The following is a 15,568-nucleotide window of genomic DNA, read 5'->3' as shown; positions in this document are numbered from 1 at the left end:
CTCTACCCCAGGCTTGGCAGACTGGAAGTCCCAGGGAATAACCAATGACTGATACAATTGGTGTATAAACACTGTAGCTCCTCTGTCTCACATGTTTGATAACTCTAAGAGATAGGGGGGTGTGTGTGTGTGTGTGTGTGCACGCGCGCGCGTGTGTGTGGCGTTTACGTTGGTTACTATGGCTTTCTCTCAGGCTTAAGCTTTAGTCGCTCACTGTTTTAGCTGGTTTTCATGGTCATCCATTTATTGGCTGTCTTCCTGTCTGCTCTCACTCCCCCACTTTCTGCCATCAGTTCCTATATTTTCCAAATAAAATACTTGCACTCAAATCTTTGCTTAGAGTCTACTTCCAAGTAATCTAAAACACTTTGGAAAGGTAAGACATATAGTAAAACATATATTGATTTGGATACCCAATTGGTCATATTTTTCTAAGAGTATACCCTGGTCACCTCAACCTGCCATTTGTAAATATAATCCTTAGAGTAGATTTACTTCTATAAATGAATGATCTATGTTATGACTTACTGATTTTTCCTAAATAAATACTTAGATAATGACACTCATTCTAATTCTGATAAAGTTTCACTACTAACCCCTATGTTTACTGCATCTCTCATGCTACCTTCTTTTTTTTCAAGTTTTTATACTCAGTGTCTCAGGCGTGAGCCCACTTAGTTTTCCCTTTTCCAGGAGGCATAAGTCCTATGCCTCTTTGTTAAGCTTCTATACCTTTGTGAATAGCTTTCTACCCAATATTTGTGATAATTACAACGTGAGTCTTCATCAGTTTGGCCTCCCTCAATGTCTTACTCCTCAAGTTTTTTTCTACCTCATGCCCAGCTAACTGATCTTCTGTTCTTTAAGTTTCTCCATGTAAACCCAGAGATTCTTGTCGCCTGTCTGTAAATTCCCAAAACTCATTTAGTCTAATCCCCTTGCTCAGGGAAGAAATGCCAGGAATTTTATGAGATAATTTAGCTATTGCACAAAGATGGCACATACCAGGAATGTGTGGAAGTGGATGACTTAGAGTGTAAGGTTATTTTAAGACTTAATTAGGGGAGAAGGCTAATCGGTAAAGATAAAACTTTTTGAGAAATTCTGTTGGAAACTGTCTGGTGTTCAAGCCACTCAGGAATGAAACAATAGAAACCTGGGGACAGTGGATAGAAGTCTGAACCTGGTTGGCCTTGAGAGCCATGGCACATGCCCTCTCCTTACTTCACCCCAGATTAGGGAAGGTTGGGGAGAACAGTGGCCATTATGATGGAGGAAGGGGAGTGGCCTTCAAGGTGAGAGAGCAGGAATTGTGGAAATATTTAATTGGTTCTCTCGGCTTCTATAATTGTGACTTGAGCTGGTATTAACACAATTTTGGCTTCTATTGGCTGGTATATTGATAGGTAAGACCAAAAAGAATAAAAAATACTCTGATTCTTAGGAGTTTATTTTAATAATTAATTAATGTAATATAAATATAATAATGTGCTAATAAATAAAAATTTTAGTATTAATGTAGAACTTCTCAATCAGGATAACGCCTGTAATGAGGGGACATTGGCCCCATAATGCCTAATAGAATGTAGCCTATAATAACAGGCCTTGTGTTAAAATGCAAAACTTACATAATTTTATCTAAAGGATGAGTTTAATATTGTGAAATAGTAAATATCCCAGAGTCAATTACTTCTAGACATGGGACATTGCTCCCCTGACCCCACCTCCATCTGTCTATCTGTCCATCCCTGTGAGTGCATGTATGTGCACACACACCCATCTTGGTATATAATATGTTAACTGAATACTGTAATGAACTATGTCTTCTACTTTTATGATACCTTAAATACCATAGATGCATAAAAACAGTTGTGGAAGAAGATAATTATACAACTTAAATAATCTGATATATTTCGGGGATTCCTTAAAACCAGAATCAATATTTGCCATTGAACACCAGTTACTCTAAATTCCATTTCTGCATAAAGTTAGTTTACTGGAAAACTCAATTTGTATATTAACTAAACTTGTACATTAATTTAGTCTATAAAATCACTTTCACTTAGCTGTAGTTTAATTTTTCTTTGACTTTTATGAGGTTCTTAATAAGAAAGAACCAGGTGAAAATTGTTTCCACATTTGTTATAAACCATTGTCAGTGCCATCCTATAAGGTCTCATATATGAAACTTCTCTTATAATTTACTGCCAAAAAAAAAGGACTTTTGTAAAAATTTAACATTCTCTGTTAAATGTAATTGATGTATTTCCCTTTTTGCCCTTCCTTTACTGGAGCTCAAAATTTTTAATTCATACAAATTACAGTGTTAATATTATCCTTCTTTGAAGAAGCAGATAACAGAAGAAATGTTGTTTATAATAAATGATTTTGCAATATTTTTCACAATGTTAACAAAACAAACCTAATGTTTTTTCAGAAGTTAATAAACCTTTCTTGATTGTATTGATAAGCTACCTCCTCTGACGGAGCTGTTACCAAGTCTCTTGCTTGAGTCTGCAGCACTACAAAACAATAGCATTAACCCAGGTGTCGTGTTTAAAAACTTTCATTCATCTTAGTGGGAAATTAATTTTAAGCTTACTTGTAACCATTTAGAGATTTGCACTCCTAGGTCACTTGTCCAATATGCCAATATTCTGCTTGAAGAACTGAAGCTTAATTATAAGCCTTCCTGAATGTTAATCTTCATTGTTTAACGAGTCCCTAGTCTCAGAAGCAGGGCTTTCTGATTGGCTACTTCAGAAAGACTAAAAGACAACGGAATGTGGAAGACTAAAGATAATTGTCAACAATTTCCCAATCGATTACTTATAACATTACAACACTTTTTTCCCCAGCAATTGCATTATTTTTTGAAACAAATAAATGATAACATTCTACTTTATTCCTGACAAAACCCTTAAATTAAAATAGGAAGTATCTTCATTAACACTACACACACACACACACACACACACTTTAAATGCTTGTGCACGAGTAAAAGAGTAGAAGTTTTTTCAACTGAGAAACATTATATTATCACCACTGTCCAAAGCAGTTAGTTAAGAGAATGAAATTCTAAGTACAAAATGGAAAAGGAGTGACATTATTATTTTAAATTGATACATAAAAACATTAAAATAGCTAAAATAACAACCATAATTAAATCTTCAGTGCATTGTCCAGACTTCTTCTTTTTTTAAAAACTGATTGATTGATTGATTATTTATTTATTTATTATATATATAGAGAGAGTGCACAAGCAGGGGGAACGGCAGGCAAAGGGAGAAGCAGGCTCCCTGCTGAGTGAGAAACCCGATGTGGGACTCGATCCCCGGACCCCGGGATCATGACCTGAGCTGAAGGCAGATGCTTAACCGACTGAGCCACCCAGGCGTCCCTGTCCAGACTTATTCTAAAAGTTGAAAAATCTTAAAATACTCCTTTTAATGTACCATCACAGTTGATTCCAGGCAGTGTTGCAGTACCTTTTGTGTAGGTTAGTATTCAGTTTACACCATCTACATCCACTCCCTAGAGGGAATATGTTATACCTTTTCCTGTTTTTCATTTTTCTGGTGTTTGCTATATGTTTCCACATAATATGTTAATTGGTTTCTTGATTGATCTACCATAGATATTACTGATTACAACTTGCTATAGTAGATGATGATTACTTATATCACCCCTACTTTCTTTTCCTACATTGTACCAATGGCAATATGACACGATTTTTGGTAACAGCTTTCCACTACAATTTTAAATACCGTATTTATATTTGTGTGTGTGTGTGTGTGTGTGTGTGTGTGTGTATTGAACAGAAGTAGCATATTTTGATTTCCTTAAGAAGGAATTAGCTGCCAGAGTTTCCCTATCTTCTTGACCTCTTACATTTGCACTTCTGTCACCTGTTCACAAATTGCTACGCTGCTGAGTCTGATGCTGTTTAAACGCATTGTATAAACCACCTTATGTGGAATTACTTGCACATATGCATGCATGCACATGTAGGTTGTGTAATTACTAGCAGGATGTTCCACCATGTTCAACTGGGATTATTTCTGGTAGTGGTATTTCACATGATTTTTCATTTGTTGATGATTTGAAGGAAACTATTCAACAGTGTATTTTTTACTTCAGGCCTTATAAATCTATTTCTAGAGGCCTGATCTGAGTCTTTTTTATATCATCTGTGCCTCTACTTAACATGTTCAATCTTTCTTCTACCTTGCTGAATATATGGAATACAGCTTCAGTATTTTTAAAACTTTTCTTGTCTACTAATTGTGTCTGTGTGTGTATATATATGCACAGTGCCATTTGGGGGGCAGTTTTGGTTGACTGATTTTTCTGCTTATCCTATAGTGTTTTTTTCTTCTTTGCATGCCTGATAATTTTTTAATTATATAGATGGCTGTTAATGTGATTTTTACCCTTTTTTGGTGATTTTTATCTTATATCTCACATAAACATTTATGTATTTATATATATTACACATATATCTTATATACATAAATATATGTATAAAATATATAACATATTATATTTATATGTATTCAAAGATAATATTAACTATATATATAAACACACACACATAGTATGATCTATATCACACAAAAAGCTAAAAATCACAATATGTATCTATCTGTCTATCTATATATCTATTCTTTTTCAGCTTGCTAGGACTTTATTCTGGAGCGTAGTTAAGTTATTTGTAAACACTTTGATCCTTACAGATCTCTCTTTAATATTTGTAGACAGGCCCTAGAGAGGTGTGGTAGTGAGGACTATAACTACATCAAAGCACAAGATGCAAGATGTTGATGCAAGAAATGGTTACATCAGAAAAGATTCTGTGAGCCAGGAGGGCCTAAAACTCAAGTGTCTCCATCATAGAGAAGGGTATCAATCATTTCATGGCAACAAGCATCCCAGTTGGTAGCTATGATATTTACATTGGTCGTCAATTGATCCTTTGTATTTCCCAATACGTCCATGGACTCCATATCACCAGCTACTTCTCATATTTGTCAGTCATGGCAAAGGCCACATTCAAGTGGTCTTCACTGGAGGTCACTCATTTAACTTCATGAGCATCAGGTGAGAAAACAGTTGCTCCACTCAGAGATATTATTTTTCATCCACTTTAGGACAGCTGGCTGCACATACAAGTTACTCACTGGGATATCAGTAAGCTCTGAATCTTAGAAACATGTATAGCATGAAGATGGTATGATCAGTGTCTGCTGTGCATAACGTATTTGTAGCAAGTTTGGTCCAGATTGGGGCTTGGCTCTTAGTTTTCTTGTTCTGCCAGGTCTAGGGGAAGTGTGGGACAGGTAGAGTTGGCTGCAGCAATTGTGCAGACATTAATCATGAGTAGAAGCTCCAATTGATTATCATTGATCTTGCCTCAATCACTGAGCAACGTAATCATCCTCCTGTCCATGCACACTCTTCCCAATGTCCAAACCTGTCTCTTAGTTGCTGAATTTTTCAGTTTACACTTTGCCTAATTCCATTCCCAAGGAGTAGGCGATTTTCTGAGACGAATCCTGGTAGGAGCCGCAGCTAGAGGTTTTGATGTTTGGCATTTTGACCATCTGCCTTGGCAATGTCTTACTCAGGTAACACTGGTTTTGATGCAGACAAAACCAAAATCATTCTATACACTAAATTACTAACTACTTTTCTATTGTTTTTTTATTTATAACTCGACGACATAATTATTGTCTATTGTGCACTCAAGTAACATACTACTATCATATCTCCTTTTGCTTAAATTTATTTTTCTTTGTTTTTAATTGATTTTAGACTTAGATAAAAGTTACAAAAATAGTATGAGAATTCCTGTACATCCTTTAGCCAGATTTTCCTATTGTTAACATCTTGCGTACCCATTATATAGTGATCAAAACTAAGAAATTAACACTGATACATTATTATTAGCCAATCTACAAGCTTTATTTAGGTATATTATTTTTATTGAACAGCATTTTCTTTGGTTTCTTAATGCCTTCCTTTTTCATGCATTTTTGGCATACCTAAGGACTTTTAAATGCACGTTGAAGGACTTCCAGTTGATTGCTAAGAATATAAAAATCTACAACATTTGCTCTCTCTTTCCCCTTAGAAACCTCCCTCCTTCACCTCCCATTGGGACTAAATTCTCTCTAGAACCAGGCACATCAGGTTATCCTACAACTTGTCTTTATTGATCTCCTAATTTGTACACATTATTTCCTGAATACCATATTATCTTTTTTTTATGTGTGTATTTTTTGCCTTTATTTAGGTGGAACAAATTTTAAATAATTTCGGAAGAAAGAGTTAGGAGGTAAATTATGATTTCTTTCACATATGAAATTATAGTTATTTTTACCCTCACATTTGGATTATAATTCATCTGGGTATAGAATTCAAAGTTGAAATTTGTTTTCCCACAGAACATTGCAATTTTGTTTTCTTTCTCCTAATATCCACTTTTGAAGATGGTAACTCTGATGCCAGCTTGAATCTCATTAAGAGACATATTTTTCTTTCTGGAGGCTTTTCAAAATTTTTAAGTCTGCATTTGAAAGTTTATAATAATATGTCTAGTTCTGGTTCTTTCTCATTAGTTGTGCTGGACACTTTCAATTTAAAGTCTTGTGTCCTTTGGCCTTGGGCAATTCTTTGCTAATTGTTATTTAATTACTTTCTGGAATTTCTAATAACATGATTATAAAATTTCTGGACAAATCCTCTATATCTTTACAATAATTTTTACTTATATTTTCTGATTTCTGTTGTTCAACTTCTTGATTATTGATTTTTCTCCTCAAACCCATCCATCAAATTTTTTCTTTTTTGTAATCACATTTTTAGTTTGTAAACTTTCTCCCTCGTTCTCTGTGATTCCTTTTCTACTCATAACACCATATTTTTTGTGTGTTTGTTTCATGGTTGTAGTATCTTCTTAAATATTTCTGATTATACTATTTAGAGCTTAGAACAAAACCTTGTATTCGTTAAATTATGTTTCCTCTGAAATTTCTCTTTTGTATTCTAGAATTTCATCAAATGTCTCATGATCCTTATCAGATTATTCATATATAAGAAGGAAATGAGGGGCTCCTGGGTGGCTCAGTCGGCTAAGCGTCTGCCATCAGCTGAGGTCATGATCCTGGGGTCCTGGGATCAAGGCCCACATTGGGCTTCCTGCTCAGCAGGGAGCCTGCTTCTCCCTCTACCTCTGACTGCCGTTCCCCCTGCTTGAGCTCTCTCTGTCAAATAAATAAATAAATAAAATCTTAAAAAAAGAAGAAGACGGAAATGAGAAAAAATCTGCTTGTCCTCTGGCAAACTTCACTACCTAGAGAGTTGTCACTGAGTCTGCCATTGGCCATGCCTGCAGCCCATAATGGAAATGCTATTGCTCTGTGTGCTCCAAATATACACCAGCTGCCCTACCCTCCACACGTAGTTTGCTCACTTCCTTTAAGTAGAACATTTGTTCTGTGTACAGAGGTGGAAGAAGTGAGAATTCCATTGTTATGTTTATTGACTTTCCATTAGGCTTTATGATATCAACCCCTTGCTTATCCCCCCACCCCATCTTCCCAGTCATACTTTGCCCTTGCAAATTCCAGGTCTCCTCTGGCTCTGGAACCCTCTGCAAGGCTCCAAGCAGTGGATCCTGTCCTGCTTCATGAGTCGCCAGTCATCTGTCTGCTTTCCACTTTCTAGAAATGTGTGGAAATTTTTATCCACTTATACACTTTCCTCCCATTTGTTTTTATAAATTATGAGCTTATGACTTTAAAGTGTTGTATATTATTATCTTAATTGGATCTTGGAGAAATCATTGTGTGCCACAAATCAACCATATGGACATAAAAGCCATGGATTTGTGTTTCAAAAACAATATCCCTATGGCACTAAGGTAAGTAGACTGAGGATAAAGGAAGATAAAAAGGGGAAACCTATTAGGAGTATTTTGCTAATGCAGTGAAAGAGTTACAAGAATTCAGTGGTGTAGTGGCAATGAGCAAAGAGAGGAAGGGGTGGATTCCAGAAATAAAGGTTATAGAATAGAACTTAATGTCAGAATAAATGGAGTGTATTAATTTGCTATTGCTGCCATAACAAAGTACCACAAATTTGGCAGTTAAAACAATACCCATTTATTGCCATCTCACAGTTGTGTAGGTCAGAAGTCCATGGGGCTCCTTGCCTCTGGTCTCACAAGGCTGAAGTCAAAGTGTTCGGCAGGGCTGGAGACTCTAGGAGAGAATTGTTTCCAGACTATTTACTGAATTCTGTTCTGTGTGGTTGTAGGACGAACGTCCCTGTTTCTTGCTGGCTGTCATCTGGGGATGTCCTGGAACTTCTAACAGCATCCCTTCGGTCCCTCCACATAGCCTCCTGCATCTCAGATTTGTGGCGTGTTGGATTCTTCTCGCACTGCTTCATCTCTCTGACTGACTCTTCTGCCTTCCTCTTCTATTTTGTAAGGGCTCATGTGATTGCATTGGTTCTACCTAGATAATCGCCTTTTCTTAAGTTCCGCTGATTACTAGTACCTTAGCTCCAGCTGCAATATCCCTTCACAGAATTTCCTAGATTAGCAGTTGACTGAAAAATTAGGGGACAGGGATCTTGGGTGAGTGGGGGTCTTTATATATTTCCTACCACTGGGAAGATGACTGAAAAGTAAGTATAGGAGATGACTTTCAGATTTCTAGTTTGGATGATATCACTTAATTAGGTTCCTCAATGTGTATGCTTGGAGGATCTTTCATCTTACACACACACACACACACACACACACACACGCTCAGCATTACAGCATGCTAAATGCTAAATGCATTTTGCTAAATGCAAAAATTTTAGTCTTAGATAGATTACTACCCCTGATTGTTACCTGCTTTCCCCCCCAATTAAACTGGGACGGGAAAGGTGTAATAGAAATCTAAGAAAATAAACAAGCAAGCAAATAAACAGAGTTTTAAGCTTTATAACCGACTCAATAGCTTTCTCTAATCTGGCCCCTCCCCTAAGGCTCCTTAGCTTTGTAGAATTAAAGGGCATATCCCAAGCAGAAAGCACTCCCAGAGACAATCAGATGGGAGAAGAGAAAATGATGTGGGTACCAGATTCAAAGTCCCCCAACAGCTACCTACCAAAGTCTACTAGTGTCTCTCGCAGCTCTTAGAGAGTGATCTACTGTCCTTTGCACTCAGAAGGGAAATACTCTACTCCCTCCACTCAGTCTTCTAATTTCTGTGGTCTATCCTTTTCTCTCTCTGTCTGTCTCACCTCACATAATAACCTAGAGACTATCAAGCTCTTTTCCTGGGGTGGATGAGCTGACAGAAAGGAGGATGAAAAGGGGTACATGAGAACAAAAAGAAGAAAGAAACCAATGTTGCATAAATAGACATTATTGACACATGCTTTCTTTTCTACATAGTTATATAGTTTCCTTTCAAGCACATAAAGACAAAGACAAAAGTATGTCTATACCACTTTGGAATTCAAGAATTTCCCTGTGTGTGTGTGTGTGCCTGTAACTTAGCATTGTGTCCATAGATATTTTTGTAAATCCTGTAAAACAACATATCTGGTGGGCTTTGAGAATAGTTGAATAAACTGCTTTCTGTAAACCAGATATTGTATTTGGTAAACATGTAAAAATAAGGCTTGTGCTTTCTCAAACGATAGTACCTTGCTTTTCACAGAGAAAGTCTCCCCAAGGAACCTGCCCCATGCCAAGACACAACCCTCTCTGTGGACATGAAGTTGCTGTTCTCTGGATGTTTTTAACAGGGCTAATTAAGTTCATTCACAAATCCTCTTTATTAAAGATTTCACACTGAAATATCTCTAAACATGCAACAGGACACTATTATTGAAAAGTCTTTGTTTCTAATCACAATACCAGGGCGATAATTAAAGACATTAGGAAGTGCCCTCATGCGGGTTAGGATTAAGAACACCCTGTCTATGTGCTAAAACCCTGCGAGGGGACATACTTGGGGAATGGTGCTCTATCAGCACAGATCCTAGGAATGCTTTTTGTCAAAGTCTAGAGTCCAGATACTATATTGTGAAGTTCATAAATGTCTTGCTATTTAAGCCTTTTTTGTTAATGTTATTCAGAATATAAATGAGTACAGATTATGTGACAGAGCCCTACTTTGAACAAAACTCTGTTTACTATTGCCAACTAATTTCTCAGAAAAAAAAATCAATCCGTTAGGTGTGTGTTGAACTGATCCTTGTGTTATTATTTAAAAAGTGCTATGGATGGGTGATGCTAAAATACTTGCCTTGGGAGAGCTATTGTTGAAAAATTAGTGTGCTAGATCACATGAAAATATCACAAAGCCGTTTCTTGAAAGATTAAGAGTGGACAAATAAAATATATCTTAATTGGAATTTGCTAGTGGATTTTACATGCCTCTTCTAAAGTCATCTTTTCCTCAGTTTTTAAATAGAGGAATTTTGTTTTGATACCTAAGAATTTCAGACCAGGCATTTTCTCACGTTCTCTGTGAAGTCAATTTAAAAGTACATTAGCAGTACATGTGGATTTAGTCAGGGAATCAAGATGTGAAATTTTGAACATATTCCTCCAAAGGTAGACTCTTCAAATGATGACTGTGAAAGTAATTTATTCCAGCCAAACACACTTCCACATATTGTTAACAGTACTATGTGCTTCAACTCATTTAACAGCTTTTTAATTCAGCAGTTATTCAGATTTAATAGAGCCATTTCTTCATCATTTTGCATTTAGTGATAAATGGTGCCAGAATTTATGATAAATTAAACTGCAAAGGACCATGTTAAAGTTATCTTAAGGGTTTCACATAAAAGGAATCAGCACCTATTTTGTTCAGAACAGCCACCTGAAAGCTCACGTGGTGAAAAGAGCTTCTTACTGGGTATAAACTATGAGCTCCATTTGAAAGTTAAGTTTTAATTATACTTTTCCCTCACCACTTACCATCGGCAGTGGCCATCCAGCTGGGGGACTGGCAACACGGATGCTTTAAACTAGGGGTTCTTTCTTGTTTTAATATTGATTTAACAAGTGGAGGAACATTCATGTGGAAGCTTTGATGAAAATCCTTACATAACAAGCCACCAGATACAGGGGGCAACTTTGTAAAAGTTTGGTGAAGAGATGAGGCATCAAGGGGCTATGGGAGAGATAAATTGGGCAGGGCCAAGTGGTGGGAGAGAGGAGAGGTGTAGCTGGACAGCCCTGCCAATTACTAGCCCTATTATCCTTTTTCTTTCCTACTAATGCACTCGCTTAACAGCTACCACAAAGGGAGATGAGGAGCTGAATTCACAGGCCTCTCCCTTTTCCCTTTTTCCCATAGGCACATTTTGAAAATGAAAAAAAAAAAAAAAAGCGATCCCTTGACTAAAGTAATGGAAATGGTCTGCAACCATTAACTCTACAATTTTCCAGACATGTTAAAATGTATAAACTAGCTTAATTAGAATTTTTTTCCCTAAGCATGTGTAGCCACAGACAGGCAAGCTGGGCTGGTTAGTCAAACAAGGGGCAGTCTCTCAGGGTAGAGATCAGGATGACACGATGCAAATGGAAAACTCTGTCCTTAAGGTTAAAAACCTTTAGGTCACTCTTGATAATCAGTGAGAGACCAGGGAGAACCTGCCCACAGCATGTTCATTTGAACCGAAAGATATGGTTCGGCTCCCCAAACAGTCGTGAATAACTTATCTGTTATTCCATAACTCTGCAAGCAAACCATTTGTGAGTGAGGAGTGCAAAGTGCATTTCTTCATTTGAGAAAAGCACATCCTGATCATTCACATTTGAGTTTTCTGAGTTAGAGTTTTCCTATTACTTCATGGTTGTTTATCTGTTGTTTTATTCATCAATTATGGAGCACCTTTTATCGAGAACCTATTATGTGAGGGGTGCTTGGCATACAAAGGCGTAAGACGGTCTCTTCAGCGGAGAAGCACCCACCCGGGTATATGATAATTAGGAGGGATTGAAGGAAATTCTGCTCTCACCAAGCTGGCAGGATTTGTAGCAAGCTGGCTTAGTGTTTAGCCACCAAAACCAGCATTTGTTTGATAACTTAAAGGAAAGTCTAGAAACTTTTGGAAAGTAGCTTAATGCTCGTCAACCTTACCCTGTACCTTTGCTGGGCCTCTTGTCTTACTGTCAAAGTTTGAGCTTATGTTCCTCTGTGTCCAACGGTGTCTCTATGCATCTCTACCTGTTGCTCTTTATATGGCTTTAGCAACAATTATTAGGTGCCACCTCTGTGCCCGGCGGTATACTAAGCCCTTTATATACCTCATCCTATTTAGTAGAATTTTAAAAAAGTAGTGAATTGGGAGTCTGGATGCTCTGGTCACAAAACTAGAGGTAAATCACTTCACATGTCTACCTGAAGTCTTCAGAATGAGGGGAGTTTGCTCTAAAGCCCTATCCACGGTAATAATTCTATAATATCGTGATTCCTGATGCCTTCCTAAGTGCTTTGTGAGGGCAAAATTAATAACTATTTTTGTTAACTCTCTCACTCCCTCTGCTCTATGGATATTTGATAAGAGGAAAGGAATTGAATTATAGACTACTTAAAGAAATGAACTTCATTTTTAGCAGATGGACTAGATTTGGAGACTACAAATGTACTAGTTCTTTATAAAAAACCATAAAATTATATGTGTGTAAAAACACTTTTCCCAGATAGAAACATTTTTGATTTCTTAATAATTCCCAAGAGGTGTTTCTTTCCCAGCAAATTTTTAAAAGATAAATATTTAGCTTCAATGGTATGATTTTAAACCCCTCAAAATAGAGGTACTCCGAAGCTCCTAAAAATACTTTTAGCTATAATGAAAATGCCCATTTTAGGAGCATCCATATACATACTTAACCTGAAAATAGCACACTGAGGATTTCTACTCATTAAATTGCCCATTGCACTGCCCAGAGCCACTTGTCCACCTTCTTGTTGTGTATGCTGCTTGTTATCTTTTTTTCCTGGGCTGTTTATTCCGCAAAGGGCAATTGCAAAAGAGTTGGAAGCACTTTTTAGTGCTCGGCCATTCTCTAGCTTAAGTTCATGCCCCTTGGTTCTCATATTTAACAGAAGCTCAGATAGCCTGCAGCATCTGTCCTTTGGCTCACTTCAGGATTGTGTACATTTCTTTGTCCTATCGTCATTTCTCAAACCACAGAGTTTCTTAAAATAGCAGCCCTGTCCCGGTAGAATTATGGGGAACTATCGTGCTATAATTTGAAGAATATTCTGCTTCGAAGTGGATGGTCCTAATTGACTAAAATATTTAAGACATATGTTTTATGGTGTTTCTCTTAAGAGGATGTGGAATATGACCACGTTTCTGCAAGGAAATTAAAAAAGGGAATATTGTTTCTTTTTGCCCCTATTTGGTTAGTGTGATCAATTTCACTGATGGAGTAATAATACGGCCTCTCTCCCAGATAATCAAAACACAAACTAGCAAATTTGGTTACCTTATAAAAGGCAAACAAAAGAACAAACAAAAACTGAAAAATTCGGCCACTTATTTACAAAAAGTGGTACTGACAGATATTTTAAAATAGCAGCATGTTGGCATATTCCAAATAAATGATAAATACATGCATACATGCATCCTCCATAAATGAATAAATAAATAAATAAGCCACAGTTTATGTCTTTCATTATGTTTATCAAAGAGAGAAATTCCAGAAACATGAAAATCACTCTCACTTCATTTGTCCCTAGATTTAGAAAAGCTATCTCTCTGTAAAGATGATAATTCTAAAAGAGCTTCATTAGTATTACATACTGTTTTGGGACTTAAGGAAAATTTGTCTCTACAATAGTTGTTTAGATTTTAAGGATCAGTAAACTTTCCAACATTATTTTTTACACATGTGCCAAAAAATATCTATAGAAGAGTAGACAATGTTTCACTCTTCATCTGGAGGCTGTGATGAAGTATCATCAGATCTGAAGCCGGTTCCTGTTTCTATGTTCAGTTTTTCTGAAGGCACATTTGTAAATGGAGAATTCTTTTGGGATTCTCCTTGTTCAGTCTCAGATTCTTCCTTTTACAATGAATTGCAAGATGCCATTTAACTTCAAGATTTTTCATCGGGCAACTGCACTGCTACCCACCTTTTTATTGACCACCTTTCCTTGGTTTTTTGTTTCACCAGCAAGATTCTCACCTTGCTGTACATTCTTTCAACTTGGCCATCAATATATAAAGTAGAGAAATCTTTCTAAGTCCTGATGCTTACAGCTGAATTCCACTTATCACTTCTTTCCATCCTTGGAGGGAAGCTCTATCTGAACCGCTTGAAGTGGCTGTTGATGGTGTCTTTACTGCTGTTACACGGAAGCCTGTCTTGAATACTATCATTGAAAGCTTCCTGAAGCTCGGTAAAGGGCTGTCAGGTTGGATCAGCTATGTTTATGTTTCTTTGCTTCAGTATCTATCTCTCCCTCCCGGTTCTGTCCTCTATTTTTCCCTCCCTTTTAAATTTGTGACAATGAAGTTGGTAATATTTCAACAGGAGGCTCACAGGATGTATTTGAATAAATCTGAATATGTTTTGTTCTTGGTTCTACATTCTAATTTATGTAAATTACTGTTGTTCTTGATCAACATCATCATGAAATGTATATTTCATTTAGACATTTATATACATATACGTTTGTAAGATATGTAAACATGTATATACATTTAAAAATATATATGCATGTTTCTGCTAAATAAATGTGTGTGTATATATATGTATAGGTATATATGTGTATGCATGCATATGTATATTTGTATATGTGTAGGTATACATGTGTGGATATGTGTATGTGTTTTATACATACATATGTATGTGTGTACATATATATATATACATTTGTGTGGGTATGTATATTTCTTTCCTTGTAGGAAGAGTGTATTTTTAATCAAAATTAGTCAACCATCTCTACTAAATATCAAGAAAGTGCTTCATACAGCAAGGGTTAAGAAATATATAGTATATGAAATAAATTTATAAAATACACAAATATATCTATGTGTATGTATACATATATATTTGTGTATTTCATTGTGTTGTGTATTTATTGTGGTATGTATGTATATATGTATATGTATATATATATATGAATGCCTATATATATATGAATGCCTATATATATATATATATATATATATATATATATATATATAGGCACATATATAGTATGAAATAAAAGCATGCAGTTCCTTACTTTCTCCAGTTGGAATTTTAGTCTCTACTGATCCAATCATGTATTTCAATACATTTGTGTAACTTCTGCAAATCTCTTAACCTCTTTTCATAAATCCCAGCAGAGCCAAAATTGGGCTTGCAATAACACCCTAAAGATTCATAGAACACAGCTGCTTTACTTTCCCCTTTAGCCAAGTTTTGGCTGAAGAGTTTTAAATGGAGTAAATAGATCCATTCCTTTGTGGCTTTCATTCCACAGCAGTGTTTAATAGGAAGTTACCATGGTGTGGAAATAGTAAATAGAAGCTCTATGAGGAAAAA

The 15,568-nt window shown here is 36.3% G+C and overlaps 1 long non-coding RNA gene across 23 annotated transcripts in view; it reads left to right on the top strand.

The window, feature by feature from the left end:
* LOC118522266 (uncharacterized) overlaps window positions 1-15,568 on the top strand; it is a 436,304-nt gene that overhangs the window by 223,912 nt on the left and 196,824 nt on the right. For 21 of the 23 annotated variants that reach the window (XR_013447182.1, XR_013447181.1, XR_013447176.1 and 18 more), the window contains one exon: window positions 8,320-8,491. The exons of the other annotated variants lie outside the window; for them this stretch is intronic. This is a non-coding gene — a long non-coding RNA (uncharacterized LOC118522266). The remainder of the gene's footprint in view (window positions 1-8,319; window positions 8,492-15,568) is intronic. 23 annotated transcript variants of the gene reach the window in all.

The sequence above is a fragment of the Halichoerus grypus genome, chromosome 4, assembly GCF_964656455.1.
Source record: "Halichoerus grypus chromosome 4, mHalGry1.hap1.1, whole genome shotgun sequence".
Taxonomy (NCBI): Eukaryota; Metazoa; Chordata; class Mammalia; order Carnivora; family Phocidae; genus Halichoerus; species Halichoerus grypus.
The sequence above is the reverse complement of the archived record's forward strand: the minus strand, read 5'-3'. Positions and strand labels throughout refer to the sequence as shown.